This window comes from Pongo pygmaeus, chromosome 13 (genome assembly GCF_028885625.2).
Source record: "Pongo pygmaeus isolate AG05252 chromosome 13, NHGRI_mPonPyg2-v2.0_pri, whole genome shotgun sequence".
NCBI classification, from domain to species: Eukaryota; Metazoa; Chordata; class Mammalia; order Primates; family Hominidae; genus Pongo; species Pongo pygmaeus.
In genome coordinates this window covers 34,818,223-34,842,362 of record NC_072386.2, presented here as the reverse complement: position 1 = coordinate 34,842,362, position 24,140 = coordinate 34,818,223, and positions in this window count along the sequence as shown.

The window sequence follows — 24,140 nt, the reverse complement described above, 5'->3', positions numbered from 1 at the left end:
TGATCTTTACTCTTTCCCCACTTCTACTTATTAATGTTTAATTTGCTCTTCATTTTCTAGCTTCTTACGATGGACAGTTAGATAATTTATTTTAGATATTTTTTTTCTTCTAATACACACATTTAAAGTCATAAGTAAGCCAGATGTGGTTCCAGCTATGCAGGAGGCTGAGGTGGGAGGATGTTTTCACTTCAGGAGTTAGAGGCTGCAGTGATCCATGATCATGCCAATGCACTGCAGCCTGGGAAACAGAGGGAGACCCTGTCTCAATAAATAAATAAATAAATAAATAAATAAATATTCTAAATACTGCTTTAGATACATCTCACAGATTTTGATATCTTACATTTTATCATTCAATTGAAAATATTTCTAAATTTCACTTATGATTTCTTTGTTACCCCAGTGGTTATTGTCAAGTGTGTTGTTTAATTTAGAAACATTGAGAATTTCTCAAGTAATTTTTTGATGTTTATTTATTAAAAAAATTACACCTAGTAAAATTTACTCTTTTTGATGTACAGTTCTATGAGTTTTTCCAAATGCTAGGAACCATGTAGCTACTACCATCAAACTATAGAACAGTTCTATCACCTTCCTAAAATTTATATTTGTGTGTGCTTTGTAGTCAGTATCTCCCTGCACTCTTGTTCTCTGTCTATGTAGATTTTGCTTTTTGAGACTTCAAAATGAATTATGTGTTTGTTCTCTTTTAGGTACTGTCTTTTTACTTTCTCTTAAGATTGTTGTTACCAAGATGAACAAATACCTTTACTGCAGCTGCAGTTTCAGTATCAGGTTAATATTCTGATATTAATATTGTTAATATTCTGGTATTATTAATTTTATCTTTGTTTTACCCCTTTGCTTAAGAGCTAAGCTCCAAGTTAATTTTTTTCCAATATTTTAGCCAATATTTCAAATTATTTTATAGTGAGAGTCATTCGGGATATCTGCCCTGATATATATCTAAAGGCAGAAATCCAGGTCAAAATTTTTTCTCCAAACTTAGGTTAATATATACATCTGCAGATAATATGCCAAACAGTTGTCATACAAATGAGCTTGTCCAAAAGTTTCTTACTTAACACTGGTTTTGAGATCAATTCATTGTGTGTGTATGTGTATTTTCTGTTTATTTAAAAAATAATTTATGATATTCAATCATACATGTAAGTCTTATTTTCCTTCTTTCTCTGTAGGACAAAACTCTCTCAAACTGTGTTTTCCTCTGCTCTCACACAACACAACAATCATCATTACAGAAGGAGAATTCTATGGCCAAATATGTGGGGATTTTTCCTCACATACCAAGCAGCAGACACCAGTTGGGTGCCCTCCAATTCAATTCAGATACTTTACCTAGAGATAGTGTCAGATCCCACAGGTTTAAGGCTTAGTCCCCAAGACGGACCCATTACCCCAGACACCAGTCGCAAGTCTGAGCCCCTGAGACTTCTGATTGACCAACTTCTGTTTGTGGTTCCTGTGACCTTCTCTTTGGGTTTGATTAATTTGCTGGAGCAGCTCACAGAACTCAGGGAAAAACTTATTTTTGCCAGTTTATTAGAAAGGATAGTACAAAGACTACAGATAAAGAGATGCATAAGGTAGGGTATGGGGTAAGGTGCAGGGAGCTTCCATGCCCTCCCTGGGTATGCTATCCTCCAGGAATCTGGAGGAATCACACGGTCAGCTTTCTGGAATCGCCGAACTCTGTCCTTTGGGTCTTTTTGGAGACTTAATTGGTTCACTGAAACATGGACAATTGCATCAAAATGTAATTGGATGAAAAGGGTATGATCTAAACCCAGCAAGTCCTGTCTGTTAGGTCCTTCTTAGTCTCTGTGCAACATTCCTTCCTCCAGAGTATGGGGCAGAACCCTCTCTGGAATGAGGGTCTTATGACCCACAATCAGATTAAAGTCCTGACTTGGGCAGGTAAAAGAAGGACAGGAGAGGGTCAGAGAGAGAGATTTTGTTTCCTGAGGTCACTTCTAAGGCCCAAATTGCCCCAACATTATAACAAAATACTGTAACAATGGTTATGAGAGTTATGAGCTACGAACTGTGAATGAAAAAATATATATATATTCATATATATGCTTATATATATTAAATATCATACTTTCTCTATTGAAGAAAATTTAGACTATTTCCTTATAAAATACCACAATTTTTAATAAGTGTATTTATTAGAATTTATGTAAGTATATAGGGAAAATAGTAGAGGAACTACTATATTACATGGTATATGCCTTTTGGTTGTTCCAAACTGTCCTCCTGAGCCACTGAACCAAACTGCATTATCACTGGCAGTTTATGAGAGTAACTGATTTGTCACACTCTCAAGAACATTGGTAGTGTCAGTGGGATAGATTCTATTTTTCAAAGATGGCTGCAACATATCTCTGACTCCAAATGCTTTTCTTACAATGTACTTTAACAGTCCTCCATTAAGAGCTGTGCTTGGCTGGGCATGTTGGCTCATGCCTGTAATCCCAGCACTTTGAAAGGCCAAGGCAGGCAGATCAGCTGAGGTCAGGAGAGCGAGACCACCCTGGCCAACATGATATATAGCTCAGGCTATCACCTTATAGATAGCATATTTCTTAGATGGTGTCTAAACTCTCAATACTTCTCCAGAAAGTTCACAAAAAAGAACCCTACCCTGGGGGAATCCATAGAAAAGAAAGGAGGGAGAGCTATCAACACCACACTTCTGAGTTGTATCAGCCAGCTTCTCAATAATCTCCCAGAAATCCAGGCACCCAACTGTAGGTGGGCTGTTTTTCTCCAAGTCTGAAAGTGAAAGGTGGCCCAACATAGGTGGGCATCAAATGATAAAGAAGAAAGCAGTCCTGCTACAGAAAATTTTTGTCTCAATACTTTAGTATTATTTGTTAGTTTCTTCTTTCTTTTACAAACTTGATGCAAATTGCATGAGATTTGTCTATCTTATTAATCATTTCAAAGAATAATTTTATGGACTGAATGTTTGTGTCTCACTAAAATTCATATGTTGAGATCTAATCTCTAGTGCAATGGTATTAGGAGGTGGGGCCTTCAAGACGTAATTAGGAGTAGATGAGGTCATAAAGGTGGAGTCCTCATGAATAAAATTAATGCCCATAAGAGTCACATGACAGTGCTTTCATTCTCTGCCCTACTCTCCACCATGTGATGATACAATGAGACACTGGCAGTCTGCAACTTAGAAGAAGGCCCTCACAAGAACCCAACCATGCTGCCAAACTAATGTTGAATTTCCACCCTTCAGAACTGTGAGAAATACATTTCTGCTGTTTATAAGCTACCCAATTTGTGGTATTTTGTTATAGCAGCCCAAGCCAACTAAGACAGGTTTCATTAAAACTTTAACAATTTATATCATTTCTTTGTTTTTTATTATATTTTTCTTTTCTTATTCTTATTTAACTCTATGATTCTTTTCCTGGTTCTGTGAGTTGAATATATAACTGATGTATTTTAAAAATCATGTTGCTATTGAAGAAATTTATTTAAGATTATAAATGTTCATATAATTACAGGTATACCTCTAGATATTGTGGGTTTGGTTTCAAACTATAATGATGAAGTAAATATCAAAATAAAGCAAGTCACACAAATTTTTGGTTTCCAAGTACATATAAAAGTTTTGTTTATACTTATGTAGTCTATCAAATGTGAAAAAATAATGTACCTATCTTAATTAAAATGTTTTATTGCTAAAAATGCTAACAATCATCTAAGGCTTCAGCCTGTCATAAACTTTTGCTGGTGGAGGGTTGCCTCCATGTTCATCGCTGCTGGCTGATCAGGATGATGCTTGCTGAAGGTTGGGGTGGCTGTGGGAATTTCTTAAAATAACAATGAAATTTGCCCCATTGATTGACTTCTTCTTTCATGAAAGATTTCTCTGCAGTATGTGATGCTATTGGATAGCATCTTACCCAAAGTAGAACTTCTTTTCAAAAGTAAAGACAATCCACTGAAATGCTGTCACTGCCTTATCTACTGAGTTTATGTAATATTCTAAATCTGTTGTTGTAATCTTAACAATGTTCAAAGCATCTTTACAAGCAGTAAATTTCATCTCAAGAAAGCACTTTTTTTTGCTTATTCATAAGAAAGAACTCCTCATCTGTTCAAGTTTATCATGAGATTGCAGCAATTCAGTCACATCTTCAGTCTCCACTTCTAGTTCTCTTACTGTTTCCACCACATCTGCAGTTGCTTTCTCCATCGAAATCTTGAACCTCTCAAAGACATCCATGAGGGTTGAAATCAGCTTCTTCAACTCTCCTGTTAATGTTGATATTTTGACCTCCTCTCATGAATCATGAATGTTCTTAATGACATCAAGATGGTGAATACTTTCTGGAAGGTTTTTAATTTATGGTGCCCAGATCCATCATGGGAATAACAACCTATGGCAGCTATAGCCTTATAAAAAAATTTCTTAAATAATAATACTTAAAAAATATAGATTTCTCCTTGATCCATGGGCTTCTGAATGGATGCTGTGTTGATAAGCATAACATTTATCTCCTTGTACATCTCCATCAGAGATCTTAGGTGACCATTATCATTAATGAGCAGTAATGTTTTGATGGAAATCTTTTTTTTTTTTTTCCTGAGGAGTGGGTCTCAACAATAAAGAGAACTGAGTAAAATATTCAGTAAACGATGCTATAAGCAGACATGTTGTAATCCAGGCTTTATTGTTGCATTTATAGAGCACAGGAAGAGTAAATACAGCATAATGCTTAAGGGCTCTAGGGTTTTCAGAATGGTAAATTAACATTGGCTCCAACTTAAAGTCACCAGTTGCATTAGTCCCTAACAAGAAAGTCAGCCTGTTCTTTGAAGCTTTGAAGCCAGACACTGACTTCTCTCTTGCTAGAAAGCCCTAGATAACATCTTCTTCCAATGGAAAGCTGTTATGTCAACATTGAAAATTTGTTGTTTTATGTAGCCACCTTCATCGATTGTCTTAGCTAGATCGAAACAATTTGCTGCAGCTTCTACATCAGCACTTGTTGTTTCACCTTGCACTTTTTTGTTATGGAGATGACTTCTTTCCTTAAGTCTCATGAAGCAACCACTGTTAGTTTCAAACTTATTCTGTAGCTTCTTCACTTCTTTTAGCCTTTACAAAATTGAAGAGAGTTAGGGCCCTACTCTGGATTAGGTTTGGGGTTTAAGGAAATGTAGTTGGCTTGATCTTCTATCCAGACCCATCAACTTTATATATCATCAGTAAGCCTGTTTCACTTTTTTATCATTCATGCTGCATTCACTAGAGTGCATGGTCTCTTTCAAGAACTTTGCTTTAGTACTCACAATTTGGCTGTTTGGCACAAGAGGTCTCTCTTTTGGCCTAGCTCAGCTTTTGAGATGTCTTCCACAATAAGGCATGATTGTCTACCTTTTAATTTAAAGTTAAAGATATGCGGCCCTTCCTTTCACTTGAACACTTGGAGGTCTTTGTAGGGTTATTAACTGGCCTAATTTTAATATTATTGTGTCTTAGGGAGTAGGGAGGCCTGAGGAGAGGGAGATAGGGGAACAGCCAGTGAATAGAGTTCTTAGAACACATGAAACATTAATCAATTAAGTTTACTGTCTTAGGTAGGTGCATTTGTGAAGTCTCAATAGTAACATCAAAGATCAAAGATCATTGGTCACAGATCATTGTAACAGACATAATAATAATAAAAGAGTTTGAAATATTGGGAGAATAACCAACATGTGATACAAAGACACAAATTGAGCACATGCTGTTAGAAAAATGGCACCAAAAGAATTACTCAAGGCAGGATTGCCACAAACCTTCATTTTGTAAAAGCAATATTGCAAAGCACAATACAGTGAAATACAATAAAATTGTATGCCTATACCATTTTTTTGTTTTGATAGTTATTACTTTTATTATCATTAGTTATAAATGTTTTTGGCTTTCATTTTTAGCAATTCATGAACATGATTCAATGTTTTAGTCATGAATTATTTTGACATGCATCATTTTATTTTCAAACTCTTGTTACTAACAATTATACTATTTGTTTCTAACTTAGTGGCATTGAGAATCCTGGTTTCAGATTACAATGCAATTAAATAAGAAACTAATTTTAAATAAATTCAATTTGAAAGAACTCATTATTGTTCAAATATCTCATTTATAATATATTTTCTTATTTGTGTATTCTTTTTGCTATCCTTATTTTTGCTTATTGTTTCTTTTTACTTTTCTCTTGCATTCAGTTAGATAGATAAATTTTTCAATTTAATTCTTTTATTTTGTTCATATGGAAGTGGATTTTTTTCTTATTGTCTTAGTAGTTTTCCTTAAGCACTTAACATAATGTTTACATACAAATATTTCTTCAAATGTCTAAAGGCATTCAGCATCTCAAACTTAAAGTGTAAACAACTATGTTTTGCACTTCAAATAACTATTTGAGGAAACTTATTTTCATAATATTTCTTAAACAAGTTCCTTTTCCAGCTACTAGTCATTTTTCTGCCTCCATTTGCAGTACTGTCTCCTGGAAAGTGTTATCTATTTCCATTCTCTTTCAAATTTACTCTCATTAGGGTTTTATTTCAACCATTGTAAGGTCAATAGTTCTCAAAGTTAGCAATGACCTTCTTATTGCTAAATGTTTAGTCTTTTATTTGTGCTCATCTTATTAATCAAATGCATTTGGTCAGTGATACAGTTTGAATGTTTGTCTCTTCCAAATCTCATGTTGAAATGTGATTCCCATTGTTGGAGGTGGGGCGTAATGGGAGGTGTTTGGCTATGAGAGAGAACTCATGAATGGCTTGGTGCTGTCTCTAGGGTAATGAGTGAGTTCTCACTCTTAGTTCATGTGAGAGCTGGTTGTTAAAGGAGCTTGGCACTTCTCCCTTGCTCTCTCTTGCTCCTACCCTCATCACATGATGCACATCCTCCACCTTCGCTTTCTGCCATGATTGTGAGCTTCTTGAGGCCCCTACCAGAAGCAGATGCTTCCATTACGCTTTCTGTACCTGTTGCAGAACGAGTGAATTAAACCTCTTTCTAAAATGAATTACCCAGCCTCAGGTACTACAGGTATAACAGAAGGATGGACTAATACAATCAATTACTTTCCCTTGGTACTCATTCTTTACTTGGCTTCTATCACATCCTCTTTACTTTCTTTCTAGCTCACTGGTGTCAAAGAAAACTTACAGCAGGCCAGTTAAACAGAGAAGCAAGAAGATCACTCAATAGATATCAAGGCTTTTGCAATAAGGGAGAGAGATTGAACTGAATCAATCTCTGATTGAGCTGAAACAAAGGGCAGGAGGATTTTCAAGAGCTGGGTATGTTATTGGAGAAGTAGTGGAGGATGAACTTTAGTGGAGAGGTTTGGTCAATGTGATTAGGTCATTTGTGTTTGCTGCTTAGCACTTATCAAAATTAGGCTCTTGCTCTTCCAGACAGACTGGGAGATCGGGGTGCTTTCTTCCTTCATGATTACATTTCAAAGAGATGCCTGTAAGGTCCTTGAGAAAGACACTCTTGGTTGGAAAAACTGGAAAGAAGTTAGGAAAAAGCATTTGGCAAAATTCAACACCCTTTCATGATAAAACACTAACAAAACTAGTAATAGAAGGAAATTACCTTAACACAACAAAGGTTGTATATGAAGAGCCCATAGTAAACATCATACTCGATGATGAAAAACTGAAAGCTTTTCCTTTAAGATAAAGGACAGTACAAGGTAGCTGTTACCCCTTCTATTCAAAATAATATGGGTTGGATATCCCTTATCTGAAATACTTTATTCCAGAAGTGTTTTGGATTTTAGATTTTGTAATATTTTTGCATCTGCATAATGAGATATTGTGCGGATGGGACCCAAATCCTGAACAATAACTTTCTGTTTTATAGACACCTTATACACATACCTAAAGATAATTTTATATATTTGTAATAATTTTGTTCATGAAGTAAAGTTTGTGTATGTGAAATTAGGTGTGGAATTTTCCATTTGTGGCACCATATTGGTGCCCAAAATGCCTTTTGTTTTGTAACATTCCAGAGTTTGAATTTTTGGATTAGGAATGATCAACCTGTACTAGGAGACTCGGCCAGATAAACTAGGCAAGAAAAATAAGCAAAAAGCATCCAAATAAGAAAGGAGCAGAAAAGATCCTACTAGGATGGCCATTATATACAAAACCAAACAGACAGACAAAAAATAACAAGTGCTGATAGGGATGTGAAGAAATAGGAACCTTTCTTGCACTGTTTTTGGGAATGTAAAATGATGCAGCTGCTATGAAAAACAGTATGGAAGTTCCTTAAAAAAATGAAAATAAAACTACCATATGTGATTGTTTATCTATGTGAAAATTATCTACATTTGTAGATGATATGATCTTATATGTAGAACACTCTAAAGAGTCCACAAAAACTGTTAGAACTAATAAATGAATCCAGTAAAGTAGCAAGACATAAAATTAACATGTAAAAATCAGTTATATTTTTATATACTAACAGCAAACAATCTGAGAACAAAGTAATAGCATATACAATAGTATACAAATAGTATAACAAAATACTTAGAAATAAACTTAACTAAAAGGGCAAAAAACTTGTATGCTGAAACTACAAACTGTTGCTGAAATAATTTAAAGAAACACAAAGAAGTAGAAAGACATACCATGCTCCTGCATTGGAAGATTTAATATTGTTAAAATGTATATGGTACCCCAAACAAACAGCAGGTTCAATACAATTCCTATAAAAATTCCCAAGTCATTTTTTTCAGAGATAGGAAAAAAAATCCTAAAATTCACATGGAACTACAAAAAATCCCACGTAAAAACAATAATAAGAAATAAGAACAAACCTGGAGTTCTCAAACTTCTTGCCTTCAAAACACGTTACAAATCTTTAGTAATCAAAACCATATGATACTGGCAAAAAGGCAGACATATAAACCAATGGAACATAATAGAGAACCCAAAAATAAACCCACACATATACAGTTAATTGGTGTTCAACCAGAATGCCAAGACTACACAATGAGGACAGAATAGTGTTTTCTACAAATAATATTGGGAAAACTGGATATCCACAGGGAAGAGAATGAAATTGGACCTTTATCATACATGATATACAAAAGTAAACTCAAAATATATTGAAGACAATGTAAGAACTGAAAATATAAAACTCTTAGACAATAATACAGGGGAAAACTTCATAACATTGGTCTTGCCAGTAATGTCTTGGATATGATACCAAATGCACAGACAACAGAAGCAGAAATTGACAACTGGGATTGTATCAAGTCAAAAAGCTGCATGGCAAAAGGAAAAATCAACAGTAAAACAATGAAAAGGCAACTTATGAAATGGGAGAAAATATTTGCAATGCATATATCTGGTGAGGAGTTAATATCAATAGTATATACAAAATTTCTACTACTTGACCAAAAATTCCCAAATAATCCCGCTAAAAACCAGGCAAAGAACTTAAGTAGACATTTCTCCAAAGATGACATACAAATGCCAACAAATATATGAAAAAATACTCAGCATCACTAATCATCAGGGAAATCAAATCAAAACTACAGTGAGGCAGCATCTCACTGCTATTAGGATGGTCATTATAAACAAAACAAAACAGACAAACAAAATAACAAGTGTTGACAAGGATGTAAAAAAATAGGAACCCTTTTTGCAGTGTTGGTGGGAATGTAAAATGATGCAGCTGCTATGAAAAACAGTATGGAATTTCCTCAAAAAAATAAATAAATAAAACTACCATATGTGATCCAGTAATCTCACTTCTGAGTATTTAATACAAAAGAATTGAAAACAGGATTTAGAAAAGATATTTGCACTCCCATATTTATTACAGCATTATTATTTATTTATTTATTTATTTATTTATTTATTTATTTTTGAGACGGAGTCTTGCTCTGTCGCCCAGGCTGGAGTGCAGTGGCGCGATCTCGGCTCACTGCAAGCTCCGCCTCCCGGGTTCATGCAGTTCTCCTGCCTCAGCCTCTCGAGTAGCTGGGACTACAGGCGCCCGCCACCATGCCCAGCTAATTTTTTGTATTTTTAGTAGAGACGGGGTTTCACCGTGTTAGCTAGGATGGTCTCAATCTCCTGACCTCGTGATCCGCCCGCCTTGGCCTCCCAAAATGCTGGGATTACAGGCGTGCCACTGCGCCCTGCTTATTACAGCATTATTTACAATAGTGAAGAGGTGAAAACAATCTAAATGTTTATTGATGTGTGGATAAACGAAATGTGGCATATATATATACACATATATATATATTTATATATAAAACTATACTATATATAACTATATATGTGTATATATAATAAAATATTATTCAGCCTTAAAAAACGAAGGAAATTCTGTCATATGCTACAATATTGATGAACTATGAGGACGTTACTCTAAGTGAAATAAGCCGGCCACAGAAGGACAAATATTGCAGGATTACATTTATATGAGGTATCTAGGTAATCAGACTCATAGTAACAGAAAGTAGAATTGTGGTTGCCAGAGTCTGAGGAAAGGAATAAATAGGGCTGTTCAATGGGCATTTTCAGTCATTTAAGTAATTTTAGTGAAAAAGTTATAGAGACCTGCTGTACAACAACATGCATCCAGTTAACAATACTGCCCTGTACAGTTAAAAATGTGTTAAGAAGGAATCTCAGGTTATGAGGTTTTTTTACCCCCTACAATCTCTCTCTCTGTGTCTGTCTCTCTGTATAATATATATAACATATACATAATATAAATAATATACAAGATATATTATATATAATATAAATAGGGGCAAAGATGGAAGTAAGTAGACCACTTAGAAAGCTAAACAATTATCCAAGTGACATATAATGGAGGCTCAAACTAGGATAGTAAAAGTGGTATATTATATATATATAATTTTAATTTATATATAATATATTCTGTATGTTATATATTTATATATAAATTAAAATTTTATGTATATATATATATGCAGAGTTTCCTATTTCATATCCCAAGGGTTTCCTATTTCATTTCCTATATTTCATATCCCAAGTCTACTCACACTCTGCATGAAGTAGCTTCCCATTATACACAGAATAAAAGAGAAAGTTTTTACCAAGTCCAGTGAGACCCAGCACAAGTCGGTTTCCAAGTACTGCTTGAATTCATCTTTCCTTTTTCTCATCATCTGGCTCATTTTGTTCTAGCTTTCTGGCCTCTTTGAGAGTCATTGAATGCTTCAAGCATTCTCAACTCAGGAGCTTAACACTGACTGCTCCCTTTTTCTGGTGTGCTCATTCTTTTTTTCTGCATAGATGGCATCCATACTTACTTTAAGTCTTTGATCAAATCACCCCTTCTCAATGACACCTACCTTGAAAACTCTCTTGCAGCCAATCTCCCCAAACCTGCTACTCCCATTGTGTTTTTTGATCCTCTTAATTCCGTATATTTTTGTTTTTCCATGACACTTACTATGTTTATCAAACTATATAAAAGGAATCAATGGGAATTAGAAAAACACAGAGTTGAAATATACTTTGAAAGTAAAAATGGAATATTTAAAATTTAAATTCACTCATTCATATTCAGATATTTGTTTATTCCAAAATTAAACCTTAATTATTCCAGTTCTTTTTTCATTCCTTTATTGTATGCCTCTATGCTACTAGAACATAAGCTTCACAGGGTTGGCTTTATTTATTTTTTTCACTAATGTATCCCTAAATCAAGACTGACACATAAATGTATTTTGAGTGAATAAAGGATTGGTAAAGCTTTTTAAATCATCATCGGAAATAAAACCTGTGTCTCTGGGGCTTCTCGTTCTTCTTTTTTCTAGTTTGTATTTTAGATTCAGGTGTACATTTGTAGGTTTGCTAGATGGGTAAATTGAATGCATGAATGTATGGTGTACAGATTATTTTGTCAACCAGGTAATAAGCATAGTATCTGATAGGTAGATTTTCGATCTTCATCCTCTCCCACCTTCCACCCTCAAGTAGGCCCCAAAGTCTATTATTCCCTTCTTTGTGTTCATGTTTACTCCATGTTTAACTCCCATTTATAAGACAAAACATGCAGTTCTTGGTTTTTCCATTCCTGCATTAGTTTGCTCAGGATAATAGCCTCTAGTGGCAAATGACATGATTTCATTTTTTATGGCTGCTTAGAATTCTATGGTGTGTATGTATCACATTTTCGTTATCCAGTCTACCATTGATGGGCATTTAGGTTGATTCCTTGTCTTTGATATTTTGGATGGTGCTGCAGTGAACATATGCATGCATGCATGTATATGATAAAATAATTTATATTTCTTTGGGTATATACCCAGTAATGGGATTGCTAGTTCAAATGTTACTTTTGTTTTAAGTTCTTGGAGAAATCTCCAAACTGCTTTCCACAGTGACTACCTTAGTTTACATCCTCATCAGTGGTTATAAGTGTTCTCTTTTTCTCTGCAACCTCACAAGAATCTGTTACTTTTTGACTTTCTAGTAATAGCCATGCTGACTGGTGTGAGATAGTATCTCATTATGATTTGATGTGCATATTTGTATTTCTAATGATTAGTGATAGCATTTTTAATATGCTTGTTGGCTGTGTGTATGTCTTCTTTTAAGAAGTGTCTGTGCATTCTTTTGCCCATTTTTAGTAAGTTTATTTTGTAAATTTATTAAATTCCTTATAGAAGCTGAATATTAGACCTTTGTTTGATGCATAGTTTGCAAATATTTTCTCCCATTCTGTGGGTTGCCTGTTTACGCTGCTGATATTTTCTTTTGCTGTGCAAAAGCTCTTTAGTTTAATTAGGTCCCACATATCAATTTTTGTTTTTGCTGAAATTGCTTTTGGAGTCTTTGTCATGTCGTTTTCTTCCAGGGTTTTTATAGTTTTTGGTTTTACATTTAAGTCTTTAATCCATCTTGAGTTGATTTTTGTATATGGTAAAATGAAGGGGCCCAACTTCAATTCTCTGCATATGGATAGCCAGTTATTCTTATATCATTTATTAAATAGAGAGTCCTTTTCCCACTGTTTCTTATTGTCAATTTTGTCAAAGATCAGATGGTTGTAGGTGTGCAGCATTGTTTCTGCACTCTTTATTCTGTACTATTAGTCTAGGTGTCTGTTTTTTATGCCAGTACAATGCTGTTTTGGTTACCGTACCCGGTAGTTTGAAGCTGAATAGTGTGCTGCCTCCAGCTTTGTGCATTTTGCTTAGGATTGCTTTGGATGTTTGGGATCTTTTTTGGTTCCATATGAATTTTGGAATGGATTTTTTTTTTCTAATTCTGTGAGAAGGTTGTTGGTAGTTTGACAGGAATAGCATTGAATCTGTAAATTGACTTGGACAGAATGGCCATTTTAACAATATTGATTTTTCCTATCCAAGGGCATGGAATGTTTTTCCATTTGTTTGTGTCATCTCTGATTTCTTTCAGTGGTGTTTTGTAATTCTTACTGTAGAGCTCCTTCACTTCTCTGGTTAGCTATCTTCTTAAGTATTCAATTGTGACTATTATGAATGGGAGTGTGTTCTTGCTTTGGCTCTAATCTTGGATGCTACTAGTGTATAGAAATGGTACTGATTTTTGTACATTGGTTTTGTATCCAAAAACTTGATATTGTTTCTTGATCCAGAAACTTCTGTTGTCTCCAGAAACATGAAGACGTTTATCAGATCTAGGAGCCTTTGGGCAGAGACTACAGGTTTTTCTAGGTATAGAATCATATGGCTTGTTAATATTATTTGGCTGAGTCCCCACCTAAATCTCATCTTGAATTCCTCCATGTTGTGGGAGGGACCTGATGGGAGATAATTGAATGATGGGGGCAGGTCTTTCCTGTGCTTTTCTCATGATAGTGAATAAGTCTCACCAGATCTGATGGTTTTTAAGGTGGAGATTCCCTGCACAATCTCTCTCTCGTCTGCCACCATGTGAGATCTGCCATTCACCTTCTGCCATGATTGTGAGGCCTCCCCAGCCACGTGGAACTGTAAGTCCGTTAAACCTCTTTATTTTGTAAATTTCCCAGTCTCGGGTATGTCTTTATCAGCAGCATGAAAACAGGCTAATACAGTAAGTTGGTACTGGGAGGGGGTTAATGCTGAAAAGATACCCTAAAATGTGGAAGAGACTTTGGAACTGGGTAACAGGCAGAGATTGGAACAGTTTGGAGTATTTAGAAGAAGACAGGAAAATGTGGGAAAGTTTGGAACTCCCTAGAGACTTGTTGAATAGGTTTGACCAAAATGCTGACAATGATATGGACAATGAAATTTAGGCTGAGGTGGTCTCAGATGGAGATGAGGAACTTGTTAGAAACTGGAGCAAAGGTGACTCTTATTATATTTTAGCAAAGAGACTGGTGGCATTTTGCCCCTGCCCTGGAGATTTGTGGAACTTTGAACTTGAGAGAGATGATTTAGGGTGTCTGGCAGAAGAAACTTCTAAGCAGCAAAGCATTCAAGAGTTAACTCGGGTGTTATTAAAGGCATACAGCTTTCTAAGGAAATGGAGCATAAAAAATTCAGAAAATTTGCAGCTTGACAATGTAATAGAAAAAAAAAAAAATCCCATTTTCCGAGGAGGAATTCAAGCCAGCTACAGAAACTTGCATAAGTAAGGAGGAGCTGAATGTTACTCCCCAAGACAATGGGGAAAATGTCTCTAGGGCATGTCAGAGGTCTTCATGGCAGCCCCTCCCATCACAGGCCTGCAGGCCTAGGAGGAAAAAGTGGTTTTGTGGTTTTGTAGGCTGGGTCTTGGGTCCCTGTGCTGTGTGCAGCCTAGGGACTATGTGCCCTGTGTCCCAGCTGCTGCAGCTGTGGCTGAAAGGGGCCAATATGGAGCTCAGACCATGGCTTCAGAGGGTCCAAACCCTAAGCCTTGGCAGCTTCCACATGATGTTGAGCCTGTGAGTGCACAGAAGTCAAAAACTGGGGTTTGGAAACCTCCGCCTAGATTTCAGAAGATGTATAGAAATGCCTGGATACACCGGTAGAAGCTTCCTGTAGGGGTGGAGTCCTCCTGAAGAACCTCTTCTAGGGCAGTGCAGAAGGGAAATGTGGGGTGGGAGCCCCCACACAGAGTCCCTAGTGGGGCACCGCCTAGTGGACCTGTGAGAAGAGGGCCACCATCCTCTAGACCCCAGAATGATAGATCCACCAACAACTTGCACCATGCACCAGAAAAAGCCACAGACACTCAATTCCAGCCCATGAAAATACCTGGGAGGGAGGCTGTACCCTGCAAAACCACAGGGGCTGAGCTGCCCAAGACCATGGGAACCTACCTCTTGTATCAGTGTGACCTGGATGTGAGACATGGAGTCAAAGGAGATCATTGTGGCGCTTTACGATTTAACTGCCTGCTGGATTTTGGACTTGCATGGAGCCTGTAGCCCCTTTGTTTTGCCCAATTTCTCCCATTTGGAATGGCTGTATTTACCCAGTGCCTGTGTCCCTATAGTATCTGGGAAGTAACTAACTTGCTTTTGACTTTACAGGCTCATAGGCAGAAGGGACTTGCCTTGTCTCAGATGAGATGTTGGACTGTGGACTTTTGAGTTAATGCTGAAATGAGTTAAGACATTGGGGGATTGTTGGGAAGGCATGATTGGTTTTGAAATGTAAGGACAGGAGATTTGGGAGGGGCCAAGTGTGGAATATTATGGTTTGGCTGTGTTCCCATCCAAACCTGATCTTGAATTCCCATGTGTTGTGGGAGGAATTCAATGGGAGGTAATTGAATCATGGGGACAGGTCTTTCCTGTGCTGTTCTCAAGATGGTGAATAAGTCTCACAAGATCTGATGGTTTTTATGGGGGAAGAAGAAGAGCTAACTATCCTAAATATATATGCACCCAATGCAGGAGCACCCAGATTCATATAACAAGTTCTTAGAGACGTACAAAGAGACTTAGACTCCCACATAATAATAGTGAGAGACTTTAACAACCCACCATCAATATTAGACAGATCATCAGGACAGAAAATTAACAAAGATATTCAGGAATTGAATTCAGCTCTGGATCAAGTGGACCTGGTCAATATCTACAGAACTCTCAACACCAAAACAGCAGAATATACATTCTTCTTGGTGCCATATGGCACTTAATCTAAAATTTCTTACATAATTGGAAGCAAATCATTCCTCAGTAAATTCAAAATAACTGAAATAATAACAAACAGTCTTTCAGACCACAACACAATCAAATTAAAACACGTGATTAAGAAAATCACTCAAAAACCACACAACTACATGGAAATTGAACAACCTGCTCCTCAGTGACTCCTGGATAAATAATGAAATTGAGGCAGAAATCAAGGAGTTATTTGAAACCCATGGGAACAAGGACACAATGTTCCAGAATCTCAGGGATGCAGCTAAAGCAGTGTTAAGAGGCAAATTTATAATACTAAATGCCCCCATCAAAAAGTTAGAAAGATCTCAAATTTACACTTTAATATAACAACTAAAATAACTAGAGAACCAAGAGCAAACAAACTGCAAAGCTAGCAGAAGACAAGAAATAACCCATCTCAAAGTGGAACTGAAGGAGATAAAGACAGAAAAAAACCCTTCAAAAAATTATTGAATCCAGGTGCTGGTTTTTTGAAAAAGAAAATAAAATAGACCACTATCTAGACTAATAAAGAAGAAAAAAAAGAATAAAAGAGACAATAAAAAATGATAAAGGGGATAACACCACTGACCCCACAAAAATACAAACAACCATCAGAGAATACTATAAATAGCTCTATGCAAATAAACTAGAAAATCGAGAAGAAATGGATAATTTCCTAGACACATACTCCCTTCCCAAGACTGAACCAGAAATAATTTGAATCCCTGAATAGACCAATAACAAGTTTGAAATTTGAGGCAGTAATAAATAGTCTACCAACCAAAAAAAAAAAGCCCAGGACCAGATAGATTTACAGCTGATTACTCCCAGAAGTACAAAGAGCAGCTGACACACTTTCTTCTGAAACTCCTTCAAATTATTGAAGAGGAGGGACTCCTCCTTAACTCATTCTATGAGCCTAGCATCATCCTGATACCAAAACCCTGGTAGAGATACAACAAAAAAGGGAAACTTCAGGCCAATAACCCTGACGAACATCAATGCAAAATTCTTAATAAAATATGGGCAAACCAAATCCAGCAGCACATCAAAAAGCTCATCCATAATGAAAAAGTTGGCTTCAACCCCCAGATGCAAGGCTGGTTCAACATATGCAAATCAATAAATGTAATTCATCACATAAACAGATCTAAAAACAAAAACTACATAATTATCTCAATAGATGCAGAAAAGTACTTAGATAAAATTCAACAACCCTTTATGTTAAAAACTCTCAATAAACTGGCTATTGAAGGAACATACCTCAAAAATAATAAGAGCCATTTCTGACAAACCCGTAGCCAATATCACACTGAATGGGCAAAACCTAGAAGCATTCCCCCTTGAAAACTGGCACAAGACAAGTATGCTGTCTCTTACCACTCCTATTCAATGTAGTATTGGAATTGCTGGCCAGGGCAACCAGGCAAGAGAAGGAAATAAAGCACATTCAAATAGGAAGAGAGGAAGTCAAATTGTTTGCAGATGACCTGATCCTATATTTAGAAAACCCCATCATCTCAGCCTAAAAGCTTCTTAAGCTGATAAACAACTTCAGTAAAATCTCAGGATACAAAATTAATGTGCAAAGGTCACAGCATTTCTATACACCAACAACAAGCAAACAGAGATCCAAGTCATGAGAGAACTCCTACTCACAATGCCACAAAGAGAATGAAATACCTAGGAATATAGCTAACAAGGGAAGTGAAGGACTTCTTCAGGGAGAACTACAAACCAATGCTCAAGGAAGTCAGAGATGATACAAGCAGATGGAAAACATTCCATGCTTATGGATAGGAAGGATCAATACAGTGAAAATGGCCATATTGCTCAAAGTAATGTATAGATTCAATGCCATTCCCGTTAGACTACCATTGACATTCTTCACAGAATTAGAAGACACTATTTAAAAATTCATATGGAACCAAAATAGAGCTCATATAGCCAAGACAATCCTAAGCAGAAAGAACAAAGCTGGAGGCATCAAACTAGACTACAAGGCTACAGTAAAAACAAACAAACAAACAAAAAAACAGTATGGTACTTCTACAAAAACAGACACACAGACCAATGAAACTGAATAGAGAACTTAGAAATACGACCACACATCTACAACTATCTGATCTTTGACAGACCTGACAAAAACAAGCAATGGGGAAAGGATCCTCTATTTAATAAATGGTTCTGGGATAACTGGCTAGCCATATGCAGATGGTTGAAACAGGACCCCTTCCTTACACCTTACGCAAAAATTAACTCAAGATGGATTAAAGACTTAGATGTAAAACATGAAACTATAAAAACTCTAGAGGAAAATCTAGGCAATATCTTTTAGGACCTAGGCATAGGCAAATATTTCATGATGAAATCACCAAAAGCAATTGCAACAAAAGCAAAAATCGACAAATGGGACCTAATTAAACTAAAGAGCTTCTGTACAACAAAAGAAACTATAGTCAGAGCAAACAGGCAATCTACAGAGTGGGAGAAAATCTTTGCAATCTATCTATCTGACAAAGGTCTAATATCCAGAATCTACAAGAAACTTATTAAACAAATTTACAAGAAAAAAAAACAAACCACCCCATTAAAAAAGGGGCAAAGGACATGAACAGACACTTCTCAAAAGAAGACATTCATGCAGCCAACAAACTTATGAAAAAAAGCTGAGGCCGGGTGCAGTGGTTCATGCCTGTAATCCCAGCACTTTGGGAGGCTGAGGCGTATGGATCACGAGGTCAGGAGTTCGAGACCAGCCTGGCCAACAAGGTGAAACCCCATATCTATGAAAAAATACAAAAATTAGACAGGTGTGGTGGCACACGCATATAGTCCCAGCTACGCAGGAGGCTGAGGCAAGAGAATTGCTTCAACCCAGGAGGCAGATGTTGCAGTGAGCCAAGATCGCGCCATTGCACTCCAACCTGGGTGACAGAGCAAGACTCCATCTTAACAAAAAAAAAAGGAAGAAAAACAGAAATATCACTGATTATTAGAGAAATGCAAATCAAAACCAAAATGAGACACCATCTCATACCAGTCAGAATGGCGATTAAAAAGTCAAAAAACAACAGATCCTGGTAAGGTTGCACAGAAATAGGATTGCTTTTACACTGTTGGTGGGAATATAAATCATTTCAACCATTGTGGAATATACTGTGGCAATTGCTCAAAGATCTAGAACCAGAATACATTTGACCCAACAATCCCATAACTGGGTATATACCCAATGGTATATAAATCATTCTATTACAAAGATACAGACACATGTATGTTCATTGCAGAACTCTTCACAATAGCAAAGACATGGAATTAAACATAAATGCCAATCAATGAAAAACTGGATAAAGAAAATGCAGCACATTTTCATCATGGATTACTATGTAGTCATGAAAAGGAATTAGATCATGTCCTTTGCAGAGAAATGGATGGAGCTGGAAGCCATTATCCTCAGCAAACTAACACAGGAACAGAAACCAAGCACCACATGTTCTCATTTATAAGTGGGAGCTGATCAATGAGAGCACATGGACACAGGGAGGGGAACAACACACACTGGAGCCTGTTGGGAGATGGTGTTGGGGAAGGGAGGACATTAGGAAAAATAACTAATGCATGCTGGGCTTAATACCTAGGTGATGGGTTGATAGGTGCAGCAAACCACCATGGCACATATTTACCTACATAACAAACCTGTACATTCTGCACGTGTACCCTGGAACTTAAAATAAAAGTAAATGATAATAATCTCTGATGGGTTTTTTTTTTGTATTTCTGTGGGGTCAGTGGTAAATATCCCCTTTGTCATTCTAATTGTGTTTATTTGGATCTTCTCTCTTTTTTCTTTACTAGTCTAGCTTGTGGTCTATCAATCTTGTTTATTCTTTCAAAAAAACCAGTGTTTTCTGATGTTTTGTATGGTTTTCATATCTCATTTTCATTCAGTTTAGCATTGATATTGGTAATATCTTTTCTTCTGCTAGCTTTGTGGTTTGTTTGCTCTTGTTTTCCTAGCTCCTCTAGGTTTGATGTTAGATCATAAATTGGAAATCTTTTTAACTTTTTGATGTGGGCATTTATCATTTTCAGCTTTCCTCTTAAAATTGCTTTAGCTGTGTCTCAGAGATACTGGTATGTTTTATCTTTCTTTTCATGAATTTCAAAGAATTTTTTCATTTCTGCCTTAATTTTATTATTTACCCAAAAGTCATTCAGGAACAGATTGTTGAATTTCCATGTAATTATATCGTTTGGAGAGATCTTCTTTGTATTGATGTCTATTTTGATTGCCCGGTAGTCCCAGAGTGTAGTTGATGTCAGGATTTTTGAATTTGTTGGGAATTACTTTATGGCTGAGCATGGGATCAATTTTAGAGTATATGCCATGTGCAGATGAGAAGAGGGCATATTCTATTGTTGTTCAGCAGAGTGCTCTGTAGATTTCTGTTAGGTCTACTTGGGCAAGTGCTGAGTTTAGGTCCCAAATGTCTTTGTTAGTTTTCTGCCTAGGTGATCTGTCTAACGCTGTCAGTAGGGTGTTGAAGTCTCCCACTACTATCATATGTTTATTTAAATCTCTTCGGCCGGGCATGGTGCCTCACGCCTGTAATCACAGCACTTAGGGAGGCCAAGGCAGGTGGATCATGAGGTCAGGCGATCGAGACCATTCTGGCTAACATGGTGAAACCCTGTCTCTACTAAAAAATACAAAAAAATTAGCTGGGCATGGTGGCAGGCGCCTGTAGTCCCCGCTACTCGAGAGGCTGAGGCAGGAGAATGGCGTGAACCTGGAAGGTGGAGCTTGCAGAGAGCCGAGATCGTGCCACCGCACTCCAGCCTGGACGACTGAGCAAGACTCTGTCTCAAAAAATAAAAAAATTAAAAAAAAAAGTCTTCATAGGTTTCTCAGAACTAGTTTTATAAATTTAGGTGTTTTGGTGTTAGGTGCATATATATTTAAATTTTCTTGTTAAATTGAACTTTTTATCATTATGTAATGCCCTTCTTTGGTTTTGGGGTTTTCTTTTTTGGACCATTGTTTGTTTAAAGCATTTTTTTGTTTGTTTGTTTTGTTTTTTTTTTGAAATAGGAATTGCAACACCTGTTCTTACTTGTTTTCTGTTTGCTTGATAGATTTTTTCCATACCTTTACTTGGAATCCTTGCATGTGAGATGGTTATCCTGAAGACAGCATACAGTTGAGTCTTGCTTCTTTATCCAACTTACCATTCTGTTTTTTTAAGTAGGGAATTTAGCTTATTTATGTTCAAGGTTAATATTTATATGTGCAGTTTTGATCTGTCATCATGTTGTTAACTAGTTGTTATGTAGACTTGATTATGTAGTTGCTTTATAATGTCAATGGTGTATGTAGTTAAGGGTGTTTTTGTAGTGGCCAGTAATAGTCTTAAGAATCTCTTATAAGGCAGGTATGGTGATAATAAATTTTGTTAGCATTTGCTTGTTTAAACAGAATTTTATTTCTTCTTTGCTTATGAAGCTTAGTTTGGCTGGATATAAAATTCTTGGTTGAAATTTATTTTCTTTAAAGATGCTGAATATAGGTCCCCAATCTCTTCTGGCTTGTAAGATTCCTGCTGAAAGTTCTGCTGTAGCTTTATTCAATTCCCTTTGTGTGTGATCTGCCCCTTTCCTTTGGCTGCTTTTAATTTTTTTTTTCATGTTGACTTTAGAGAATCTGATGATTATGTGTCTTGGGGATCATCATCCTGTATAGTATCTTACAGGGGTTTTGTACATTTCCTGAATTTGATTGTTGACTTGTCTAGCAAGGTTGGGGAAATTTTCATGGACAGTATCCTTAAATATGACTTCCAACTGGCTTGCTTTCTCTTCCTCTTTTTCAGAGACACCAATGAGTTACAGATTTGTTCCGTTTACATAATCCTATATTTCTCAGAGGTTTTATTCAGTCTTTTTTATTCTTTTTTTCCTTTATTTTTGTCTGACTGAGTTGATTCAAGGAACCAGTCTTCAAGCTGTGAGCTCTTTCCTCAGCTTGGTCTATTCTACTGTTAATACTTCTGATTGTATGAAAAAGTTCTAGTAGTGAGTTTTTCAGCTCTATCAGATCAGTTTGGTTCTTTCTTAAAATGGCTATTTTGTCTTTCAGCTTTTCTATTATTTTACTGGATTCCTTAGATTCCTTGAATTGGGTTTCAAATTGCTCCTGAATCTCAATAAATTTGTTGCCTTCCACGTTCTTAATTCTTTTTCTATCATTCCAGCACTTCTGTCTTTTTAAAAACCAATGCTGGGGAGCTGGTGGAGTCATGTGAAGGTAAGAAAACACTTTGGCTTTTTGAGTTGCCAGCGTTCTTGCACTGGTTCTTCTAGTCTGTGTGGGCTGATGTTCTTTTAATCTTAGAAGTTGCTATTCTTTGGATGGAGCTTTTTGCTTATATATTATTTGATGTCCTCGAGGGTTTGACTATGGGATAAGTTTGAGTACAGTTGGCTTGCTTCATTTCTGGATGATTTCAGTGGGGCAAGGCTCAGCTCAGCACCCCTGAGTGGCATGCTCTAACCAGGCCCACAGCTTTGTTCTCTGACCCCTCAAGGTTGAGCACCTGGTGAGCTGAAGAAGTTGAGGTATTCCCAGATCCTGGAAACAACACTCTGATGGGGGAGGGAGCTGTGCCAGCAACAACCCTCTAATTGGGTGTGCCAGCAAATGCACTTTGTCAGTGTGGTGGCAGTGTTGTTTGTGCTTACGTATGCATGCCAGTGGTGGCAGGGTCTGCACATGTGCATATGCCAGTGAGCTCCATGTGCACACATGTGTGCTGGTGGCAGCAGTGTGGTGAGTTCTACACATGTGTGTATGAGTAGAACAATGGGAGAGGCTGCGAGTGAGTGTGTGCACTCATAAAATGGTGGGGAAAGGCTGAGGGCAGGTGCACACCAGTGAGGGACCATCTGCAGAAGCTCTGGTGGTTAGTAAGGGTCTGCCAGCAAAGGAGTTATGGTGTTGGCTATTGGGTGGTGCCTTGATTGTGTATCTGAAGCTGGGCTGCAAGTGGATGTGGCCAGACAGGAACCTTGGGAGAAATCAGCAGACAGGCGGGATGCTCAGATCAGACTGGTACCACCTCACAGGCAAGATAGCTTTGTTCTACCTGGGTACAACTGCCAACAAAGGCCAAAGCTACCTAGAGGAGTGTTGTGAGCCTTAGGGGTTGGGCATCCCTGGCCGTATTCCCCTTCAGCTGTTTCATGCTAAACCCTCTGGGGTTCACACAGGCTGGAGTCTTGTCCCTTCCAACTCTCCAAGCAGCTCTCCCTGACAGCTCAAATTTCCATGGTTGTCATGGGGTCTTCGGCAGCTAGGATTCTTGAAGTCTGTGGTGACAGTGGGCCACTCAATGCCTATTTAATTCGCTCCTTCCCTAGGAGGCACTCAGGGCCAGGAATGAGTCCTGGTGCTTAGCAACCCTGTGCAGGGTTCCAGCTTCCTCCTTCTTCAGCCCAGCATCTGTTTTCTCCTTCCATTCACTCTCAATGCCTTCCTTCCAAAGATCTGCTTGGAATGTGCCAGTCTTCTTGATGGTCTGGTATCTTGGTGGGATCAGCTATTCCTGGCTGTGTTTAGTTGACCATCCTGGCTCTTCTCCAGATAAAGGCTCTGATGGGTGAAAATTGTATTTGTTTCCCTTAAATCTAAAGATTAAAGAGCAGTGCTGAATAGGCAAGAAAGCAAAGCTGGTTTAGAGTTCAAAGAGAAAACTAGGAGGATAGGTTTCATATTGGAAACAAATGACAAGTGAACCTAGAAAAGATGAGCTAGTCTTCCTGTGTTGGGTCTTATATATTATGGTTCAGAATACCAGCTCTGGTTTAAATTAGTGGAGTTTGAATGCCTTTTCTGCCACTTTTTAGCTATGTAATTTGACCAGATATTGCCCTCTATTTCTTGTTTGAAACATTAAACAAGTTAATA